At 46.1% G+C, this 16,377-nt stretch overlaps 1 protein-coding gene and 1 long non-coding RNA gene across 5 annotated transcripts in view; one reads left to right on the top strand and one right to left on the bottom strand.

Annotated features, from left to right (window-relative positions):
- The window catches only part of LOC103544575 (immunoglobulin lambda-1 light chain-like), a 502,401-nt gene that overhangs the window by 204,947 nt on the left and 281,077 nt on the right, over nucleotides 1-16,377 (top strand). The gene's annotated exons all lie outside the window — the stretch shown is intronic.
- LOC139084674 (uncharacterized) lies at nucleotides 1,167-4,891 on the bottom strand. Its single transcript, XR_011542230.1, has 2 exons — nucleotides 4,790-4,891; nucleotides 1,167-3,879 (listed from the first exon to the last, which is right to left on the bottom strand). It is a non-coding gene; the product is annotated as an uncharacterized lncRNA (long non-coding RNA).

Genomic DNA, 16,377 nt, shown 5'->3' with positions numbered 1-16,377 from the left:
AGTAGGGAAGTACCTTGTATGTTAGGAGGTCTATGGCAGGACCTACATGGAAGGTGACTTGAGCTCTTCCAGCTGTGGCAGATTGTCAGCTTGGGGTGCCAAGAAGGGCTAGATGTTTTGCCCACAGGACTCTTCCAGGGACACAGTGGGGACCATGCCCACAGGGATAGCAGCAGGATGTGAGGGACACGAGACACTAAGGTGGAAAATATGTTGACTCCCTGAGTCTCAGTCCTGTGGGTGATCCACCTCAAGTGCATTTGGGAGGGGGCTGGTGTCCTGGATATGTGGATTTCCACCATAACTTTTCTAGTGTCTGAAAAACAAACATCTGTCACACACATCATATCTTTGTGTCAACATGGAGCTGCCATATTGACGAGGTAACACTGGTCCCTGTGAACTGGCCTGAGCAAGGTCAGGTGGGATTTCAGGGCTGGACCCCAGAAGGTCAGGCTGGGATAGCCAGTCAGAGCTCTGACATGGAGATTCCTGGAGCTGCCTATGGCCTGGATGACTCTAAAAGATGCCAGAGGAGAGGAGATTGCTGGTCTCTGTGGGAGGGAGTGGACAGAATGCAGAAGGAATAGCGAGAGATGGACATCAGGGCTCAGTCCTACAGTGACATGTGTCAGCCTCTGGTTGGCTGAGTCACCAGGGTCACAGGGCCATCTCCCATCCTCTACACTCCACTAAACGGTTGATCTCTACTAGGGATTTGCACTGCCTTTGTCCCCAACAAGGTCTCCCATGGGGCCCTCCAGTGGGGAGATTCCTCCACTGGTTACACTGTAGGAGAGGGAGTCTGGAGGACTGTGGGGACATAAATACAAACCCCAGTGTGGACCAAATCACATCCAGGCCCACCTGGGCCTTGTAGTGCTATCAACTTTGAAGAAGGTCAGCAGTAGCCTCTGATGGACTGACAGAGGGACAAACTACTAGAAGTGGTGGCAGCGAATGGAAAGGTGAGTCTGTGCTGACATGATGACCAAGCAGTGATGGAGCCGCCACTACAAATTCTTGTCAGAGGTGGACCAGTGGCCATGAGAGGCCATTACTTATGGTCAAGGTTACAACAGGGTGCTGAACTCTTCCGAGGACACTGTCAGCTCTTGTCGTGTGAAAATGACAATGAAATTGTGAAGGATGAGAGGCCCTTCCTTGGTTGTGCTATACCCATGTATTTGTCCAAACAGATGCCAGGTAATCCTGAGACCTGGAGTAACAGTTTTTGTCAAAAATAACTGTTGCTATGGCCTTAGAAGATTCTCAAGAATGGACAGAATGCATTGTCATTGTCACATTAGGGGAATCTCGAAAGCTTGAGAAGCTGTTGATAAATAGGTCCAGAGAGCAGCTGACACAGGTCACAGGACCTGCACGTGGAGGCGTGTTGAAGCTGCTGTTGCTCTGAGTGTGACAGGGCAAGCTAGGCAGGTGGGCTGGAGTGAGAGTGTGCTGGAGGAGGGGCCTTTCCCCTCTGACTCCTCCTGCATCTCCCACTCTCTGCCTCTGACTCTGTCTCTCTCTCTGAATTTCTCTAGTTCTCTAGTTTCTATAGTTCTCTGGTTCTCTTCCAGTAAGTCTTTATCCTATGTGGTTCTTTTATATGCACTCTTTCCTGATTTTCATTTACTGTCCATTTTGTCTGTGTGTCTGTCTTTTATCCTTGATAATCTAAACATCAAAACTAATGACACTTAGCCTGTCACTGTCCTGGGTCTCCTGTGTGAGGACCAGAATTCTGACCCCTCCCCTGCAGGATGGAGACCTCATTCCCCAGAGGCTGGGGTGTCAGCAACTGCAGCTCCAGGACTTGCTTCTGCTGAAGAGACCTGGCACAGTGGGGACATTCCCGTTCTTGGTAACAGGCTACATCTAGTGACCTGTGAGTGTGGTGGGATGGAGGCAGGGCTGCCGGCTATTCAGCGGGATCCGAAGGGCACCCGCAGCACCAGAGCCCCATTATTTGTACTGTGGGCCCTGTTGTGTCAGACCTCAACATCCATATCTGCCCAAATCTGCTTCCTTCCTGTCCTCAGGGTGTGTTCTCTGTTTCATCTAGACCTCTTGCAAACTAGTCTATGTGAGAGTTGGCTCTTGGAAACCTTCACCTACGACAACTTTTTTTCTTTTATTATGTCATAATTACATAATTTACATAATGACATAATTTACAAAATTACATAATTTACATCTTCCAAGATCCAGCACTTTTAGTGAACAGTTGTGTGAGTTTTGACAAATGCATACAGAGGTGTAAGCACTTCCACAACCATGATGTGTAACAGTTCAATCATTACCCACAGATTCCAAGACCTCTTGGCAGTCACACTCTCCTGCCATGTCCAACTCACAACTCCAGATCTGATGTCTGTCACCATAGTTCGATCTTTGCAAGAACTTCATATAAATATTATGTTTCATTCTGGTAGTGTTTTCATTCAGGCTCCTTTCACTCGGCATAATCCATTTGGGATGCTTCTACGTTCTTGCATGTTAATAGTTCATTCCGTTTTCACTGTGAGTAGAATTCCCTTGCACAGATGAACTACAGTGTGTGTTTCAGTTTCCCAGTGAAGTGACACTTGGCATATTTCCATGTTCCACTCTGGTAATTTCAAATAAAAGCTTTAGGACCTTGTTTTGGGTTTTTTGTGGACATGAGTTTTCATGTCACTTGAATAAATACATAGGAATGGAATTTCTGGCTCATATGGTAGATATATGTCGAACTTTCTCAGAAATGAGCAAATTGTTTTCCAACGTCGATGCTGGCTTTGCATTTTCATTATAACCAAGCGTTTACGAGACTTCCAGTTGTTCCGCATTCTCATTAACAGTAGCTTCTCAGGTTTTGTTTAAACCTTTTTAATATATCTGTAGTGATATCCCATCATGTTTACAGTTTTCATTTCTTTAGTGACTGGAAACCTTGAGCATCTTTCAGGTGCTTATTGTCCTCTGTGTGTTTTGTTTAGTGAAGATTTTGAACAAATCCTTGTCCATTTTCAAATTCAGATTCCCCCGGTGACTTTTACTCAGTCGTGTGTGTGTGTTTGTGGGTGTAGGTAGATTGATGTGATTTTATGCCCTGTGTAGGTTCATAGGTCCACACCACAGTTAAGAGACAAAACGGTTCCATCTCCACAGGGAACCCTCGTGTTGTCATTTTATAACAACATCCACTTCCTCCCTCCTACGTGCCCTGCACTGCCCCTAACCTTTGCCATCCACTAACTGATTCTCCATTTCTAAAATTTTGTCTTTTCAGGAATGATTAATAGAAATAAAAAATAGATTTCCATTGTGCATAGCCTTTGGGATTGGCATTTTTCACTCTGCATAAGCCACTGTACATTCATCAACATCCTTGTGTGCATTAAGATTTCATTCCTTTTCATCACTGAGTACTATTCCATGATCCCAGTATACCAAAGTCTGTTTACCAATCCACCCAATGAAGGACACCTGGATTGTTCTTACCTTGAGGTAGTATACATAAGGGTGTATGAACATTTGTGCATAGTTTCTCTATGAACATATTTTCATTTTGAAATAAATGCCCAAGAGTCATTTGCTGGGTTCCATGGTAACCATAAGTTCACTTTTTTAAAGAATCTCTCATACCCTTTTCCACGGTTGCTGCAGCATTTCACATTCCCCTCATGGGAGATGAGTGATACAGTATCCCCACATCCTCGCCAACAATTAGGTTTGTCACTAATTTTATTGCAGCCAATCTGATAAGTACGTAGGGAGATGTGCTTGTGGTTTTCATGTGCATTTCCCTCATGGTTAATGAGGAACGACCTTTCTTGTGCTCTTTGAGATTTCTGTGTCCTCCTCCGTGGAATGTTTGTGCTTGTTAATTGCCTATGTTAAGAATGGATTTTATTTTTACAGTTTACTTTTGAGGGTGCTTAATGGTCTCTATACCATAGTCCTTCATTGCACATTGGGTTTTCAAATATGTTTTCTCTGTTACTTGTTTTTTTCATCCTTTAGAAAGTCTTACAAAGCAAAAGATATTACATTTAATGAGGTACAACATATTGATCATCCTTTTACCATTCATGGTTCTGGTGTCATCAAAGAATTCTTACAAGCCTTAGATACCAAAGGTTTCTCCCATTTTTTTCCCCAAACCATAAAAAAGACTTGCCTGAGAGGAACATAAGCAATTTCTCTGTATCTGGTCATGATGTTTCACGTCTCATACAACAGCATGACCAGTGTCCCTACAAGCTCCCACTTCACCACTGCCCAGTCCACAAACATGGATGACCCATCACTATACCAGGACTGAGGGCTTCTCCCCAAGCCCAGAGGGGAAGCCCAGGGCACAGACTGAGGTGTGAGAGCATGTGCTGGGGGTAGGCATCTCTACTTTCTCACTCAACACAAGAGAGAGTTCTGTGTGCTCAGGGACAGGCCTTGGGAATAGGACCCACTTTCACAACCTCTTTAGGCTGAGCCATTTTCTGATCAGGACAGAGAAACTCAGGGAGGCCACAAAAAAGAGGAAGTAGATTTGCATTTCTTCTAGACAATAAGAGAGGCCCTTAGGCACATCCCCAGCTGTAGGCTCAGAGGCAGAAGTCTGGGGAATCTCCACCATGGCCTGGACCCCTCTCTTGTTAGCCTTCCTCTCTCTCTGCACAGGTGATGCTTCCCAGGGCTCAGCCCCTAAAGAGACTATGGAACAGCCTGGCCCTGACCTTCAGCTCTGTAGAGGGGAGGCTTCAGGGTGTGGGCCCTCTGGGAATGAGACCCTCATCCTTACCTTCACCTCTGCTCTCCTCTCTTGCAGGTCCTGTGGCCTCTTCTGAGCTGACTCAGCCATCTGAGGTGTCCGTGGCCTTGGGACAGAGAGCCACCCTCACCTGCCAGGGAAGCAACTTTGAATTTTTTTCTCCTAGCTGGTACCAGCAGAAGCCAGGCCAGGCCCCTGTACTGCTCATCAATATTAATAATGAGCGCCACTCAGGGATCCCTGAACGATTCTCCGGCTCCAGCTCAGGAGACACATCCACACTGACCATCAGCGGGGCCCAGGCTGAGGACGAGGCTGACTATTACTGTCTGGCAGCAGATGATCTTAGTTCTGAAGCTCACAGTGATACAGGCTGATGGGGAAGTGAGACACAAACCTCTTTCTCATCTGTGCCACACTCTCCTCCAGCCTCAGGAGGACTTCAGACAAAGCCATGAGCAGGTCCTGCCCAGGTCCCAGATACGAGATGCCCAGGCTGCCCTCTCCTCCGAGCCCTCCAGACAGGCTCTTTGGAGGATGGATCAGGACTGGATTTAAGGCTGGTAGGACCAGGTTGTTTCCTGGATAAGTATGTGAATTGTGGACAGACAGCCTAGGTGGACAGGCAGAGTGAGGAAGATATATGGCCATTAGTCATTGTGCCTGAATTTCCAAGTGGGAATTACTGGACTACATATTAGTTGAACTTTCCTGGGTTAGTGACCAGAACTGCCATGGCCAGCTCTTTCTCTGAAGCCTCTGAGTTCCATTACAGCCTGGGCCTCTGAAGCAAGAAAACTAGGTTAATGGACACTGTCCTGTCTGCCTAGATTCCCTCTTCAGGGCTCACACACCCACCCTACAGTGCTGGAAGCAGGATGTTCACAGCTGTGCCCTCACTGGGAAGTACCTTTATCAGCAAATAATTGCATCCCCCAAGTTTATGTTCCTCTCTGTGTGATTCAGATCTCATGTCTGCCCGATGCCAAGAGCCCAAGGTCCTGCCTCAGTTCAAGATGACCTTGCAGGAATCCCAGCTGAGTCCTCATTGGCCATCACATTGCAGGTCTTTGCAGTCTTGCCTCCATTCTTTATTCATGAGAGATCACCTCAAAATGTTATGACATGCAATTCTTCATGACGTATTGTGCTTTCAGGGAACAAAAGAGAAAATAAAAGTCCAGAGGGAAGAATATAAAGGAAGAGAGATCTCCAGAGAGAGAAGCCTGGAGTTCTGCACATATTCCTAAGAGGACTGATGAGTCATGTGTGGGAGGAAACTGCATGAGCTTGAGGAAACAACCAGAGACACTGGAGGAACATTCTGCAGGGCTCAAACTCACAGTCATGTAGTGCTTGTTCCCCTCTGAGGAGAGAGCTCCTGGGTAAGGCATCAGGTTGACTAGTCAGGAGAACTAGCCTCAGTTGTGGGGAAAATTAGCCACAAACCAAAGTCTGCTCTGCTGCCACATAAACACTATACAAGCAAGTTGAGAATGGATGGACCTGTGTCCAGGTTACTTTACTGAATCCAAAAATAAGTAAAATGACAGCAAGAGAAATACGAGGATGCAGGACACAGCAAGGAAAAGTTCACAATATCGAGCATTCAATCAAATATTTCTTACATAGAATCAGGAAAATAAGAGCAGTAATCGGTACAAAAATCAATTAACCTAAATTGACCCTAAAATGGATCAAATGATATAATTTATAGACAAGGATACAAAAGCAATTTCTATAAACTATATCCCGTGTGTTCATGAGGGCAGAGAAAACATTGCACGTGTTAGTGGTGACATGCACATACACACAGGTGCACATTGATCTCCTGGCACTGCTTTAGAAGCGCTACATGTCTAATATACAAATGATCTCAAATCAATATTGTAATATTCCACCCTATGATACTGTAAAAAGAAGAGAAGACTGAAACAAAAGCAGGCAGAAGGAAGCAAACAATAAAGTAGAAATAAAGGATTGAAATAGAAACATGTTAGAGAAAACTAAAAAAAGTGCGCTGATCATTAGCAAAAAACACTAATTACTAAAACTGAGGAATAAAGAAGAGCCATTACTACTGATGTTACAGAGATGAAACAGGACTTTAAGGTTGTGAGGGATTAGGACAAAAAAAGGCACACCAAAAAATTAAATGAAAAGGACAAATTCATAGAAAGGTGCAAATTCCCACAACTGTCTGAAGAAAAAAATAGACAACATAATGAAATCTGCACCAAGTAGAGAGATTAAATTAGGAACCAAAGATTACCCACAAAGATGGGTGGCCCTGTGGTGTAGTGGTTGGGTTTGTGTGCTGAGCTTCAGTGGCTCTGGGTTTGTGGGTACAGATCCTGGGCACAGACCTGGCACCACTATCAGGCCATGCTGTGGCAGCATCTCACATAAAATAGAGGAAGATCGGCACAGATGTTAGCTCAGCAACAACCTTCTTCAAGCAAAAAGAGGAAGATTGGCAGCAGATGTTACCTCAGGGCCAATTTTCCTCACACAGACACACACACACACAGAAAATCATAACTCACAGAGAAAGACACAGATAAAGATGGTCTCATTGGAGAATCCCATGAAATTTTTAAAGAAGAATTAATACCAATCATTCACAAGCTCTCCCAAAAGATAGAAAGGGATAGAACACTTACCACCTCACTCTATTAGACCACAAGTACTCGGATACCAAAACCGGAGAAACAGATCACAAGGAAGGGAAAATATAGATCAATAACCCTTGCGGATTTAAACACAATAATCCTCCACAAATTACTAAAAACCTAACCCAGCAACATCAAAAAAAGAATATATGCCAGGACCAAGTGGTACTTGTTGCAGGAATGCAAGAGTGTTTTAACACCTGGGAATCAGTCAATGGAATGCACCATATTAATAGAATAAAGGACAATAGTCATGATCTTCTCAAGAGTCATGATCTTTTCATGCAGCGGACATTGCTTCTGCTTGTGACTTTAGTCCTGTTATTGAATCAAACAGGTGAGATTGGAGGTACAGAGATAGGACAGGGTGTTATTCCATGCAAAGAATATGGATACCCCACACCCAATGTGAAAATTTAATTATAAACGTTAAATGTGTGTAAGTCTATGTTTCTAAATATTCTGGATTTCAGAAACCATTTCCTACACATGTGTTATGGACACAGAATGAAAGGATGACTAGATTCAGGTACTGGTGAGGAGCAGGGTCATGGGAAGAGTTCCAGCCAGAGAGAAAAACATATAGAATCTAAAAGACAGAAGAGAGCAAGATGTGTGAGAAAGTAGGAAGGTCCTGATCAACTGGGGTTGGGTGAGATCAAGGAAAGATCAGGGACCACCTGTTTATGTCTGAATGTCCCACTGGGATATCACTCCCAACATGCCACATATGCACTTGTGAAAAGCCTTTTCCTAAGCATTTCCCCACATCCTGGCAGGCTAGACCTGAATCAAGCTCAGTTGACAAGAGCAGGACAGTTACGCCCCAAGAACCAGTTGACCCAGGAAGGACTCAGGGAGACTAGCAGGAGGAAGTGAGAGTTTCCCTGGTGACCTAGACCCTAGCTTCTGAGACTTCAGTGAGCACACATTCCCCTGGGGATGTCCACAAGATGCAGATCCAGCTGAAGCAGGTCAGGGTGGGGGCCAGAAATCTGCATGTCTAACAGCTCCCAAAAGAGCCTGTGCTGCTGGTCCTCCAAGGACCACATTTTGAGTGGGTTCACGCCTGCTCACCTGCTCCTCACAGCTCAGGTGAGAGTCACCACCGGAAGGCACAGTCTGTGGAGCACATGGAACCTGCTCTCCCTCCCTCCTAGGCTTCATGGGGTCTTGGCCCTGCACTCAGCTCTGTCCACATTTCTCCCTCCCATCAGACTTGGGGCCCCAGTCTCCTGACTCAGCCTCCCTAGGCATCTGGCGCCTCTGGGCAGATGGTCACCATCTCCTGTGCTGAAGCAGCAGCGACTTTGGGGGTTATAGTGGTGTCACCTGGGACCAACAGTTCCTGACATAGCCCCACATGATGGAGCACTGATCAAGAATCAAACTTCACAGACCTTAGACTCAAACTCTGGCAACATGACCTCTTTGAGCATCCTTCAGTTCCCATTCAGCCATGAGGCTGATTTTTATTGCTGTTCCTATGCAGGATCGGGTGGAGGGTCTTTCTCACTGCCTCTTAGTGATGACGAAGAAAGACCAAAATCATCCTGGGCTGGCCCTCCTCCCCTGCTTGTCCTTGGTTTGTAGTCAGCTCCTCTGGAATGCATCACTTTCTAGGTTGAAGACAGAGGAAATACAGCCCCTCTTCTCTCCCAGCACTTGATAAAGAGCTCATTGAGGCCACTTGAGACCAAAGGCTCTGTCCCTGCCTGTGGTCTGTGTGCTCAGATCCCACTTGATCTGCTCAGGAGACGCAAGTATAGATGACGTCCAGAGGACTCAGAGGCCAGGATGGGACAGTTCAGGTGGTCACCTTGAGTTCCTGCCTCTAGCTACCACTGTCCACCCCTTCCTGGGATGGGGGCCTCTCTGTCCTTCTTTTCAAATCTGCCCTCTCTTCACATAACCAGGGAGAGGAGTGTGGGGACAGGTGATCCTGGTCTGACTTGGCTGTTACCTGAAGAAGCAGATCCTGGAGGGGTCAGTCTTGCTCACTAACCTGCAGCCGTGGGGCCCTGAATCAGTGATGAGTTATCATCATAGTTGCCCCGAACCTCTTCATAAATCCCCTTAACCACCCCATTGTTTATCTAAACTCCCTGCCCCTCATCCATCCCTGCGGTATTGATCCTTACCTGCTTAACACCCAATTACCCTTCATTCTGAAAATTCCCATCCTCATGGAGGTCATCCATGACATAAAGATTATGTATGTTGTTTTTCCCGAATGCTCTCACAGGACCCTTTAATTCCTCTTTTGCAGCTATTAGCATATGTCACATATTATTTATATCTTTCTCACAGTTAGACTCAGTTGTTGGAGTGAATGATTATGCACAGGGCCCAAGAAGGTAGTCACTTGGAATCTTTCCAGTCATTATGATGAAAGTAGAATGCCAAAGGGAGATTAAGAAAGACTATCTTCTGCGTTCTTAGATGGTGACCAACCAGTGAGTGGGTTGCCTCTAAAAAGCTTATCAGAAAGCTAGAAGGGCCAAGGGGAGACCGTTTCTCATGGTCAAGGTTATAACAGGGGCAGGGTGTCATCCAAGGCCACTGTCAGCTCTTGTCATATGAAAGCGACTTTGATCAGTGTAAAGGACAACTTTCCCCTCCTGGGTTGTTCCACAACAGTGGCGATTGTGTCACAGGTTGCCAGGTGATCCTGAGACCAGGAAGTAAACTTTACACCCAAATTAACTGTGTGATATCAGTTATCGCAATATAGCTGGAAAAAAAGTAGTTAGGTCACTTCTGGCCTTAGCAGAGCCTCTAGTACAGAAGCCATTTATGCCACTGTCTAATTTGGGGATCTCTTGGACCTCAACAGCTACTGACAATTGAATCCAGGGGGCAACTGAAACAGGTCTCAGGACCTGCTCACAAGGCAGCATGGAGCTGCTGTCATGGAGAGTGTGACAGGGTGGCCAGGAAGGCTGTGTCAAGAGAGAGAGTGTGCTGGAGGAGGTGTGCTTTCCCTCCTGCTCACCCTGCATCTGCTTCCCTCCCCTTCCTTGATTCCTTCTCCTGTTCCTCCCCCTCCTTTTTCCTTCTTCCTTCTCCTGCTCCTTCTTCTTCTCACTCTCTCACTCCTGAGATGTTAGGATTTACCTCTGGACGTTATTACGCTTTTTAAAAAATTCTTCCATCACATCTGTATATTATGCTATTTTCTCACTTTTCACGCACCCTTCCTCAACTTTTCCTTCCTAAAGTGTGTGTGTGTGTGTGTTGTGTTTGTGTGTGCATGTGCGTGTGTGTATGTCTGGCTGACTTTGCCCCTTAATAGTCATAATAGAAAAAAGAGCAGCATTGTGTGTGTCACTGTCCTAGAAGTTCTGTGTGACAACCCAGAATCCAGGGCCCTCCCCTGCAGGATGGAGTCCGCATTCCCCAGAGGCTGGTGTGCCAGCAGCCACAGCTCCAGGACTTGCTTCAGCTGAAGAGAGCCTGCATAGTGAGGACATTACCCTTCCTGGTGGCAACCACCATCTAGTTACCTGTGCATGAGGTGGGATAGAGACAGGGCACCACCCCATTCAGTGGGATCTGAGGAGAGTCCAGTAAATTCTACTGTGGACCTGGCTGTGATGTCCTTGCAGGTCAGTGTCCTGTTTTCTTCATCCCATCCTGTCCTCGAGGTGTGTTTGCTGGTTTATCTAGACTTACTGTACACTGATCTCTTGGAGACAGTTTGTCACTGGGAATTTAACCTACCAATGTGATATAATTCTTTTCTTTTTTTGTTGTTGTTTTTTTGTCTCTCTCTTGAGCAGAAATCTCATGCAGAATTCAGAGTTGTTTCCCCGGGTGTCACTACATATGTGTTGATATCATTAAATAATTAGTTAGGTAACTTACTAGTACACATCTCTGTGTGGGGCAAATGAAGGCATTTGATCGTAACCATAAATTCCATTTGAAAGAAACTTACATGTTATATATTGCTTTGATACTTTTATTCCATCGTCAATTTTGAGCTCATCCTACGAGTCTTTTCTATGGCAATCACTGGTCACACAGAGGGAAAGAAAATGATCCTGGATGACAGAATATAGTCAATTGAAAATAGTCAATTGGTCTATACAATGTCTACGTGTAACACACAGGCAGAAAATTGGGGCTTTGCTATTCATGACTCTGAAACTGGGTGAGTCACCCCATGTCCAGTCTCAGAGTGTTACCCATGTAATGGGGAACTGAGCAGTCACTGCTGCTCAGAGTTCCTGGGAAGGAGAAATGGCACAATGCATGTGGGGAATTAGTCAGAGTGTTGACATATAATAATTTCTCCTTGAATGTCAACCCAGAGTGACCTTCCAAGTCATGTGGATAACACTACATTGTCATCAGTGTTGGAGGCAGGACTGGATCTGCTCCTGGGCTCCTCCTCCAGTGCTCTCTGCTCTCAGCACCATGGACATCACAACCTGGTCTCAGAGTCCCTACAGCTAGAAATAGATGCAGGAGTCCAGCAGAGTCTTGAGAACCTAGGATCTCAGCCCCACCTTTTTCACTCTGTGGACCTTCTAGAGCACAGGGCCTGGCTCAGCACCATGGACAGGATCTCCCTGAACCACAGGAAGAACAGATCCTTCCTCAGTAGACCGTGGGCAGAGCAGAGAAGGGATAAAGGCCAGTGTGGAGGCTGGGCTAGAGGTGATTATCACAGGACAAGCCATGCAAGCCCTTCCATGGATGCCTGGAGGTTGTGACAGGGTCTCTCAGGCTCAAGAGCAGGAGTGTGTACACGGGGCTGAGGGTGAGGGTTAAAGGGAAGAGTTTCTCTCTTCTGTTTCGCTTGGGACCTGCTTCCTCTCAAAACCTCAAACAACTTCCGCAGTGGGCCAAGGGGGGCCCATCAGATTCTATAGCTGTGAGGGCTCTGCCCTGGGGGACAACAGGACATGTAGGAGCCCAGATATGGAGTCTCAGAAGGTAGAGCTCTGGGGCACCTTCACCATGTCCTAGTCTCCTCTCCTGCTCCCCTTCCTCATCGCTGCACAGGTGCTGCCCCCTCAGGCAGTGACTGCAGTCTCAGCCTCACAAAACCCTGATGTCAACCAAGACACAGCCTCAGGGTGTGACCTCCTGGTTTGGGCTTTTCACCCTCAAGCCCTCTCTCCTCTCCTCTCTGAAGGCTCTGTGGAATCTTATGAGCTGAAGCAGTCAGTCTTGGTGTAGGTGGTCCTGGGACAGCCAGCCACAGTAGCCCGCTCTGGGAATAATCTGGGGGATAAATATACATCTTGGTCCCTGGCCCCAGCCAGGCCAAGCCCCTGTGCTGGTCATTTATGAGCATATCAAGTGTCCCTCAGGGATCCCTGACTGATTCTCAGGCTCCAACTCAGGGAACATGGCCACTCTGACCATCCACAGTGCCTGGGACAAGGATGAGGCTGACTATCACTGTGCCACCTACCATCGCAGTGGGAGCAGCTGGCAATGACTCAGAACAACAAGGACAGATGGGATAGTAGGACAGGAACCCGCCTGGCTCAGGTTGGCCCTCACTCTCACCCTCCCTCTGAGCAAGTGTGGTCAGGACTTAGGGTCACTCATCCTTCCTGGTCCTGGCCCGGACACTGCAGGGCTAAGAAACTCTGAGCAAGTTGTCTGTTCTCTCAGGGTCTCTTCACCCTGATTAAGAATTGAGTGTGGTGCTTGTCTGAGCTGTGGAGACTGTTGTCCGGATTGGAGTGGATAAGAAAAATGCAGAGAGCAATGATACATCATATGGGCTCCAGATGTAATTATGTGTCCCAGAGGAGAGGAGAACTGTGTCAGATGGCACATTCCTTCTGGAGTCCCACTTTTCCTTGGATAAAAGCAGCCTGGAGGAGGGCCCAGGGACTGGGTCTCAACTGGTTTCCTGCGTGAGGAGACTTGCATGTCATAATGGGCTGTTCCAGCCTATGCTGGCCCCAGGGTCCATTCTATCCTGAGTTTGAAAGAAAATGCGGAGGAAGTTCAGACATCACCTTGGGTCCCACCTGTGGCCTTTCTCCTGGCCCAACTATCCTCCTACTGTCCTAGAAGTCCCATCACCTGCACCATGTAGGTCTGACCCTATAGGGGTTGAACTTGGGTCCATGTTGGGTTTGTATTTGATTGTGGGGCTCTGAACTAATTACCTTGGAGCTAACCAGGAAACCCTCCATGCCAAGGTCCAGCCCTGCTCCTCCTCTACATTTGACATGGCTGCTGGCATGAGGGGGCTCCCTGCATGGCTGGGGTAGTCTGCCCGCAGTTATGTCTTACACCAGACCACAAACACCAGACTCACTGGAGCGTATTTCCACTCAATCTCTCCTTTTCTCCAATAGTCCAACAATTTTAATTTTCATATATTTGTGAATATAGGCAATTCTAATGAAAAGTTTAGCGAAGTCATATATTCTCTCCCTAGACACTTCACTGCATACATTGGACCCTATTGCTGCTCTCTCTCTCTCTTCCTTTGTGTCCACAGATATATAAATACACTAAGCCCAACCCTGTTATAATTTGTGAGAATTTTAACAACAGTCCTCTGCGTAGTCAGTAGCCACATTTTCCCAGTTGCACAGGAATGTCTATTAAAGCTATATAGATTTTTATACAAGTAGTATCTTGAAGATTCAAACCTTCACACCTTGCTGCTAGCAGTTTTTGATCTAGCATTTCTCAGCCAAGGTTCCTTTGAAGCTGAGTTTTCCAGAAATTTAAAAAAATTTCCACAAGGAAGGACCATGTTCATTGTGTGCAACAGGACTGTGTTTACCTGTTGAGTCCATTTAAAGTTTCTGGTGTACAAAGTAGGATCACTCCTGACTGCTGGGCACTGAAACACAGAAATGAGTAGAGGGAGGTTGATGATGGTGCTATCAGGGACTATAGAAGTGGGCAAGGTCTACTGGAGAGACAGTAAGTTGGAGGGACGAACGTGTAATTTTATAGATAGAGTTTTCCCGTGCTGTATCTCATGCCCACCTCCCACCCCGTCAGTGCACATGATGTTGTCAGGAATCACATGGGTGAGAAGTGACTGGGAAGTTTCACATTCTCTCCCGTCTTCTCCCTTGGTAATATATTATGAATGTCTATTTTCTATTTTATTAATGTTTGTGTTCTACAAACATATCTGATGTCCAAATTGGTGATTTTGCAAGATGAGATGTCAGAAGGGAGGGGAGGTTTGGTCTGGACATATGCACAATCCTGGTTAGGTTGACGATGAAGAAATACAGGCTCTCATGTTTTCACTGCACTAGTGTGAGGAGGGCCAGCGTCCAGGGCACAGTGAAATTTACTCATATCGGGGTGTTACTGAGACTGGTGAAGCCAAAATTCAGATCCCACTGCATGCCTTTGGTGGAAAACATCCCAGACATGCAGCCAAGGATGGAGCACAAATAAAGTGATGGTTACTGTCAATCCCAGCCGTTTCACAAGTCCACACAAGGATTATTTTGAATGGCTTTGGAGTCTCAACAGAAACAGAGGAAAGATTATGTTTACAAAGAGACCCTGAGGGGAAAGTCTCAGAGAGAAAGTTAATTAGTAACAGGTTTTGCCCAGAACAGCAAGAATCAATGGTTGATGAGAACCTAGTGATGCCATCATTTAGTGGGCGTGGTGCCTGGATGAGGAGGAGGACGGAAATGAAAAGATCCCCATTTCAACATGTGATGAGTTGGCACATTGAAGACAGGTAACATGTGGTGAGATTTTGCATAACAAACTGGCCAACAACTGCTTCACTACCCAATCTATGATTGAAAACATTTCACCAGTATCATGGTGTAACATTTGTAGATGTTGAAAATGATGGTTCCCATCAAGAAACCCAGTTGTGTTTCAGTTTACTACCCTGACCTTCACAGTTACACATCCCACTTATTCCAAAGTCTTGGTCTTCATCTGAAAAAAGGTTCTTGGTGGAACTGGGTAGGTGCCTGGATGGCTATCGACTCTTCTGTCATTGACTTGATATGACTCACCTTCCTGTGTGAAGAAAAAAAACTGACATCCTCATAATGCATGACTTTTCTCACAAAAGAGTCAATGTCCAAACTCTTAGAGGAGCAATGAGGAAAGTTCTGGATGACCAACAAACATAGTGAACTTTACACAAAAACACCATTTCCCTGGAGAATTTTAATCAACGTGTGAGAACCTGGACAAAGGGCACATAGATTTCCTACTACACACAGAAAGTCAGAGGCTCAGCAGGGAAAATGTCCACATTGGAAATACAGAAGTGTCAGGTGTGGAATTTTTTGAAAAGAAAAACCAGAGCTTTCTCTGAGTATCCTCCTGTCCCACAGGAGAGCAAATGTAGAATATAAGGGATGGGGACCAGACATCGAAAAAGAAAATCATGTACTGTTCATAAGGTTTGACAGTATATTTGGATTATTAAATGTGCAATGAATTTGTCATGCTAACTGACCACTCAATAGCAGTCAATAGGTGATATTTTATCTACCGGATCCCTGGAGCCTAAGCCATAATCCCAAGGAATTTCCAGGGTAAAAATTATGAAAGGTCACTCTAGTTCCTTCTAATCTGGAGTGTGTTGTCCTTGGGGTTTCTGACCAGCCCCAAAGGGAGCAGAGATCTTGTTGCTCTCCCAGATGCATGATGGGCCCTGGGTCCAGGTGCTGCAGTGGCCCACAGAGAGCTGGGAGAAGTGACATGAAGAGTCTACATCAAAGACCCAAAACTTTTGGTGAGAAGTTTCCCAGATCCCCTCTCCTGGCCCAGGCTTCTTCTAGAATCTCAGAAGAGGTTATTGTTTCTCTTCATCCCCAAGTGACCTGGGGACTGTCACTGCATTTCTCAGCCCATTCATTCCCTGTCAAGGGCACTCCCCAAATTCTATGCTCCCGGTCACATCAGTAAATCTGTAGAAATTTAGGGAAAGCAGTGACTGGTCACCCACATTGGACAGGCAGT

Source organism: Equus przewalskii, chromosome 7 (genome assembly GCF_037783145.1).
Source record: "Equus przewalskii isolate Varuska chromosome 7, EquPr2, whole genome shotgun sequence".
Lineage (NCBI taxonomy): Eukaryota > Metazoa > Chordata > Mammalia > Perissodactyla > Equidae > Equus > Equus przewalskii.
The sequence above is the reverse complement of the archived record's forward strand: the minus strand, read 5'-3'. Positions and strand labels throughout refer to the sequence as shown.